At 53.8% G+C, this 7,055-nt stretch overlaps 1 long non-coding RNA gene across 1 annotated transcript; it reads right to left on the reverse strand.

The window, feature by feature from the left end:
* Nucleotides 1-1,646: 1,646 nt before the first annotated feature.
* LOC109301788 lies at nucleotides 1,647-4,181 on the reverse strand. Its single transcript, XR_002098626.1, has 3 exons — nucleotides 4,155-4,181; nucleotides 2,476-2,483; nucleotides 1,647-1,774 (listed from the first exon to the last, which is right to left on the reverse strand). It is a non-coding gene; the product is annotated as an uncharacterized LOC109301788 (long non-coding RNA).
* Between the last annotated feature and the right edge of the window lie 2,874 nt (nucleotides 4,182-7,055).

The raw sequence follows: 7,055 nt of genomic DNA on the forward strand, positions 1-7,055 counted from the left end.
TGTCTGCTGCACTTCGCTCATTCTTTTCAGGAGGTAATTTCAAAAATTGCTCCACAACTCTTTGAAAGCTTTCAGTCACTTTACTACTTTGAGGTGAAAGGTGAGAGAATGGGGAGGGGTTTTTCACATGTAAAAAGGTCAGCACGTAGGAAGTCCAGGACTGCTGAACTGTTCATGGATGGAAATAAACACAGAAAACAGGGGGGGTTTTGTGTGGGCAATTGAAAGTTAATCCAAATTAATTTGTAAAGTGGATTAATTTAAACCCATGTGCCTCTTATTCAGAATTAATTTGATTTTGCTTAATGAAGACCACTTTTATGTTGAAGTTAATTAAGCCAAGTTAAATTAAGACCACTTTTTCTACAAAAGAGGGTCTTAATGCAGCTTAATTTACCCACTTTAAATTTACACTCAGTGTAAACCTGGATTCAGTCCTGAGTGTTCCTGTGTAGACAAGCCCATAGTGTGGCTGTCACTACAGAGAATAACACTAGTGATGAATGGCCAGAAGGCAGGTGCTTCTCAAGATAGCTTTTTCTGGCTCTAATCTGTGCGCTCCCATGTCAGCTTGCATGAATGGACCATGGTCTCACTGTTCTCATAGCCCTTCATCTCTTCCTGTTTTTCTGCATGGTTTGGGAAGTAACACTGATGCTGTGGGTGGTCTGCATCTGCAACTCAGCAAGGCCAGAATTTCCACAAAGGGCGCTAGCCTGTCTTCTCATGGTGGCTAGCATAATGTAAAATGCATTTCCAAGAAAAGTACATGTTTCCATTTGGTTATTTCAGGGAGCAGGAGTTGGATGGACTTGCTGCTCTTTGTGCTTGGAACTCCCATGCATAGGCTGTTGTGGGGGGTGGGGGGAGGGGGACTGCAGGCTACTTGCCATGTATGAGCACGTGGAGCGGGGTGTTCAGAGGTAGTGTTAAAGACTCCCATTTCCAGCATCTGAAGCCTGGCAGGTTGGAGTGAATTCCTCCACCCTCAAATGGAACTGTTCCAAGGGGGCCCCCAAGAGACCGCACTGCAGTAAAGTGCTGCATCCCGTGACGGACAAGATCGTGATTTGCAGTGGTAAAGGTGCCGCCTTCGTCAGTGGACGGGGCACTCTCTTTAAGGTAGGAAAGCTGGCCCCACAGAACATGGTTGTGAACCATTCACTGCTCATGGCTTGGGTGCCTGGCCCCAGTGCTCCTATATTGTTTCTGGGCTCTACCACGAGCAAAAGGCCAGGAAGTGTCATTGCCTGGGCTGTTCCAAAGAGCTGCCCCTGGAAAGCAGGACTGTGTCCAGGGTAGTTGCAGCATGCGTGTTGGAAAAGTGCATCATGCCTTACCTGTGCTTCCTGCTTTCAGGTGCTTTTGTAGCTGCCTTCCTGTGTCATGGGCACTGTAGAGTTGCGTCTGCTTGGGAAAACACCCTGGAGCTGGGCTGCCTTGCTGCAGTCCCTCTGCCAGCCCCATTTCTGCACTACTCATGACCAGGGTTTTCTCTGTTTAAAAATAGTAAATTCTCTGATTAAAGAACCCAAAAATCCACAATTAAAATGAAATGCCACTACATTTTCCTCCTCCCCCTCCCTCCCAATTTAAATGTTGGTGTTTGATTTTGGGTTTTCTTACAATGGAAAATCAGAGGTCCTCCTGCCCCCTTTGCTCACCAGGACATGGGTGCATCTGCAGCTGCTCCCCACTGCACTGCTTTTTGGCTCTGAGCAGCCCTAATGGGCCGGTGCTCTGTCAATGCCCCTCACCCCTCAGCCACAGCTCCCTGGGTCGTGCTGGTGCCCTTTGCTCCCCACCCATAGCCCCTGGCTGCTAGGGCTAGAGGGCCCAGGACCCAGGTCTGCAGCCCCCTGCCCCAATGGCAGTGCCAGAACATCAGCTGCTGCCCTAGTGGGGAGCTGAGTGTGCAGCCCAACTCCCCGTCCCCCACAGGTGGCATGGTTGGAACAGAGTCCATGGTGGGGGTGGCTGCCTGCTGTGGGCTTGGGGCTGTCTGCCCTGCTGCCCAGTAGGCGGGACCCAGCGCAGGAGGGCAAGGTGGGGCTGCTGCTGCGAGCCCCATGCTGCCATGGCAAGGTGCCCCCTGCTGGCCTGGCAGCAGTAGGGGTGGCAGTGCAGGGTTGTGCCCCCTACTGCTGCCAGGTGGGCAGGGGATGCCTCACTATGGCAATGTGGGGCTCTCGGCAGCAGCACCAAGCTTCCCTGCTCTGCCCTGCTGGGCCAGGTCCTGTCAGCTGAGCCAGGGAGGCCCCACGGAGAAGGCAGCAGGGTGGGAAGCCCACGTGCACCTGCCCTGTGCACAAATTGGGGGGGCATATGCCCCACCTGCCTGTCCCTCAGAGTGTGCACAGCAGCAGGCAGCCAGCTAGCCCTGCCCCACCACCAGACAAGTCACCCACAGCTCTATCTCACTACTCACCCAGGCCCTGTGGCTGCATGTGGCTTTGGGCCCCAAGCCTTATGCACCACCTGGTCTGGGCAGCAACCCCAGCCCTGCTCAGCTCCCTCCCTCCCTCCCTCACTGAGGGCCTCAATTCCCCCCTCCCCCCTTGACTTATTTGCATGGAGCTGCTCTCCAGGCTGCCTGGCAGCCATGCACATGTGTATGTGCACGCATGCACATGGCATCCCCTGCCTGACCACCTTCACCCACTCGCCCCAGCCCCTTGCAGGCTGGAACTCTGCTAGTCTGATAGGGGAAACCCACTGTAACCTGCATTTTTCTCTTTTTAAAGGAGAAAATCTGGTTTTTACTGCTTTCTTTCCATCACAAGTAGAAAAACCCGGATTCCTGCTCATGACTCCCTAAGGCTCATGACTCCGTGGAGAGGAGTTTAATCTTTCCAGGGATGAATAAAATGGCTCTCTGGGTGGTATTCTCAAGGGAGCATGCCTGGGGACTGTTTTTAGCAGTCCTATACCCCAGCGACTTGAGGCTGGATTCAGTGCATCTCAAACTAAGTGCTTCATGCGTGTCCTGTTTGATCCCCTCAGTATTCACAAGGTGGTGCTGGTCGCCATCGAAATTACTACAGGGATTTGATGTGGCTGTGCTCCTTCAGGATCCCTTTCCTTATCTGTGTCCCTTTCTCCCACCTTCTCCCCTTCCTTGGGTCAGAGAGGAGTAGGGTATAATAGCCAGTGCTGCTAGAGACCAGCTAAGTTGATGTCACTGGCTGCTTGCAAATGCCCAGGGCAGTTTGTGCCCGTCAGCTGTGAAAGCAGCTCTTAGTAGTTGGCTCATTAGTTGTGCTGTCGAGGACTGGCATCTCCTTCCTCTCCCCGTGACTGACAGCCGTGGTTGATATGCAAAGCCACACGTGCCCCTAGCAAATGAAAACAAGCCCTCTTGTTTGTCTTTTATGATGTGCTGCTGCGTTGCATCACCGTAGCTGGCACAGGTCCTCTCCATGACACAAGGCTGGCTGTACATAGGCTGTGATGCTCCGGAGGCAGCGTTTCAATGCCTGGCTTATGTTGCACATTGTTTTCTCCCTGTCGTGCGGATGCCAAACGTGGTCGTTTATGCTTACAGCGCCAGCACCACCCCACGCGCTGCTCAACCTGAGCTGGTCAGGCAGGCTGCTCTGGCTTGTCTCCCCACTGTAGGAGGTAGAAAAGGAGGGGAAGAAGTGGCTTCTCCTTTATAGGGGTGGGGGCCGGCTTTGCTCCTCATCGGGTAGCATATTTGGCTCTGTAAGCAGCTGCCTGGGCTCTGCTCCTTCTGCACCACACGTGTTGCTCAGCTTCACTGTTAAGGTCCTTAATGCCTCAGGTCTGCCTTTCAGCTCATCACTGCCTAGCCCTTGTGGATTGCTGTGTGATGTTTGGGGATCCTGGTTTTCTCAAGTAATTTGGAGGCCTACCAGTGCCTCAATCACTACAGTAAAATAAATTCTAAATACCTCTTAATTTTGGTGTTTGATTTTGTGTTTTTTACTATGGGAAATTGGAGCTCCCCCCACCCCCTTCGCTCACCAGGACATGAGTCCAGTTGTGACTGTCCTCCATCACTGCTTTGTGGTGCTGAACAGTCCTGATGTGCCTGTCCCCTACCCCTGCCATTGCCCCTCACTTCCAAGCCACAGCCCTGCTGGTGCCCCTCACACTCTACCCACAGCCCCCAGGCCCTGCTGGAGAGCTACAGGGCTACAGAGCCAGGGACCCAGGTCTGCAGCCCCCTGCTCCGCACAGCAGCACCCCAACCCTGGCTGCCACCAGCAGGAGGCAGTGACTGCTGCAGCCCTAGTGGGGAGCAAAGGGCACAGTCTGGCTCTCCCTCCCCCATGGGCAGCACAGCCGAAGTGGAGCCCATCAGTGGAGGAGGTGCAGGCTTGGGGCTCCTTGCTCTTCCCCTAGGGCCTCCACACCCCAGCGGGCAGGACCCAGCACAGGGTAGAATAGGGCTGGGCAGGGCAGTTTGGTATTGCCACAAGCCCTGCGCTGCCATGGTGGGGCACCCCTTGCCTACCCAGCAGCAGCGGGAGTGGTGGTGCAGAGTTGTGCCCCCTGCTGCTGCCAGGTGCGCAGGCAGTGCCTTATCTCAATCGCAGTGTCAGGCTCATGGCAGTGGCACCTTGCTTCCATCTGGCCCTGCCACGCTGGGTCCCACCTGCTGAGCCACAGAGGCACCAGGGGGAGGGCAACAGGGTGGGGAGCCCAAGTCTGAAATCCTTGGGCCACCCCAGAACACATCTCTGTGCCACCAGGGGATGCTCCTGGACATCTCTGACCAGAGATTTGCCTGACGCAAACCGCTTTTTGGCCGTGCCAGGCTCTCAGTTGACAGCACCCCAGCCACTGCTAAGTATATGGTCTTGAATTAGGAACTGGTTTGTGGGCTGGGATTAGAGATGGAAATGCTTCTTGGGCCACCCCACACCATGACTCTGGCTCCTGGCATGGTTTGGCTCTGCCACATTGTCAACTCAGAGCACACCCACCCCCTGCAGCAACCGTACTATGGACAATGGCTTGAATAGGGCACTCTTTCTAGTCTGAGACTAGAAATGGAAATCCTTCTGGCCACCCCACACTATGACTGTGGCACTGGTGGACTCCCCTGGACATCCCTGACCAGTCTTGCCTGGCCTAGAGCGTGATTTCATAGATTCATAGATTTAGGGTCGGAAGGGACCTAGTAGATCTTCTAGCCCGACCCCCCGCCAGGGCGGGAGAACAACAAAGAAACCCCAAATTTCTTCATGCCATGCTGCTAACTGCAGCCCCCATATCCATTAACATAACAAAAGGCTCAGTCTGGCTGTCTGCGTGTCTGTCTGTATGTCTCTCCGTAATGCTTCTAGCCAGCTGCGCATGTGCCCCCAAGAGGGCGGGCGGCAATCGGCTGGGCAGCACATGCTGCGTGGGCCCAAGTTTGCACCACTGCTGGGGAATTTTGGCATTGGGGTACATGCCTCAGCCATCCGAGCAGCCGGGCTGCCCCCTGCCTGAGGGCCAGTGGGGTATCACGGTGGCTGCCTGTCCTGGATGCTCCCCAGACAACTGACAGGGACGGGGTGACAGAGGGCAGGGAGGCAGGCAGACACAGGCCAGGTGGACCCAAAACAGCTGTGGGGGGAAGGAGGGGAGTGAGGCTGGACCTGAAACGGTGGGGAGGGGTGGGAATGGGACCACACTGAAGTGGTGGGAGGGAGGAGGGGAGATGGGCCACTGTCTGGGGTGGCCCAACAAGGATTTCTAGCTATAATCCCAGCCCAAAATCCAGTTCCTTATTCAGGTCCACATACTTAGCACAGTGTCTTGGGTGGTGGTTGTTGTCAGCCTGGGCTGGCCAAACTGTGCTTTGGGCTGGGCAAGTCTCTGGTCAGAGATGTCCAGGACAGTCCCCCAGTGCCACAGAGGTGTGGTCTGGGGTAGCCCAAGAAGGATTTCTGGGTATAATCCCAGCCCAAATTCCAGTTCCTTATTCGGGCCCATACACTTAGCACAGTGGCTGGGGTGCTGTCTGTTGGCAGCCTGGCATGTCCAAACTGCACGTTGGGCTAGGCAAGTCTCTGGTCACAGATGTCCAGGACAGTCCCCTGGTGGCACAAATGTATTCTGATGAGTGGCCCAAGCAGAATTTCTAGCCATAATCCCAGCCCAAAAGCTAGTTCCTTATTCAAGCCATTATACTTAGTATAGTGGGCATGGGGGCTGTTAGTTGGCAGCCTGGCACGGCCAAACTGCTTTGGGCTGGGTGGGACTGTGGTCAGGATTCTTTGGGACAGTCCCCCAGTGACATCGCCATGAAATATGGGGTGGCCCAAGAAGTATTTTTCCCCATAATCCCATCCTAATCTGACCTTCATTCAGGGCTCTGTACTTTATGTGGGATATTATTTTATATATTAATTAGTACATATGCATAGCTAATGAAATTCTCTCTTTAGGATGTGGAGTTCATTAATAACAAGTTTTTATTGGGTCTAGATTAGCTCTGAAAAAGGAACCGGGAACAAGGAACTAATTTCAGCCTCATGACAAGACAGTGAGGCCCCAGCCCACTGGCTTGAGCTGCTCAGGGAACACTTAGCTGAGCAAGACTTTCATGTAAAGCTGCATGGAGGGACCTTGCCTCAAACGTTTCCAGTTGCACTGGGATGGAGGCCCCTGCCATCCCACTGCACTGGCGCTTCTGCTGTGGTCAAGCAGACTTCATCTGGAGCATAGAGATAGGGCAACACAGGATGCCTGCGGTTCCACTGCACTATGCTGGCCTGGAGGGCTGAGCAGGAGCTGGGCCAGGAGTTATATTTATTCCCATTATGTATGGGAAGCTCTGTGCTTCAGAGGGAGATTGCTTGTTGCAGGCAAGGCAGCCGCTTCACTGCATGGCCTGTTTCACTTCGTAGACTAACCAAAGTTGAGAGAGACGGGGACACATCCAATTAAGTGGGCTAGGGCTCAACCTCAGGCTTCTCTCTCGTTCATTTACACCAGTGGTTCTCAACCTTTTTGGACTCGAGTCACCTCTCCATAACTTTTGTGATTGAGTGGTATTCCATTTCTTCAACTAATGTGTATATTATGGTGCTGATCTG

The sequence above is a fragment of the Gavialis gangeticus genome, unplaced genomic scaffold (assembly GCF_001723915.1).
Source record: "Gavialis gangeticus isolate Ggan-Ray unplaced genomic scaffold, GavGan_comp1, whole genome shotgun sequence".
Lineage (NCBI taxonomy): Eukaryota > Metazoa > Chordata > Crocodylia > Gavialidae > Gavialis > Gavialis gangeticus.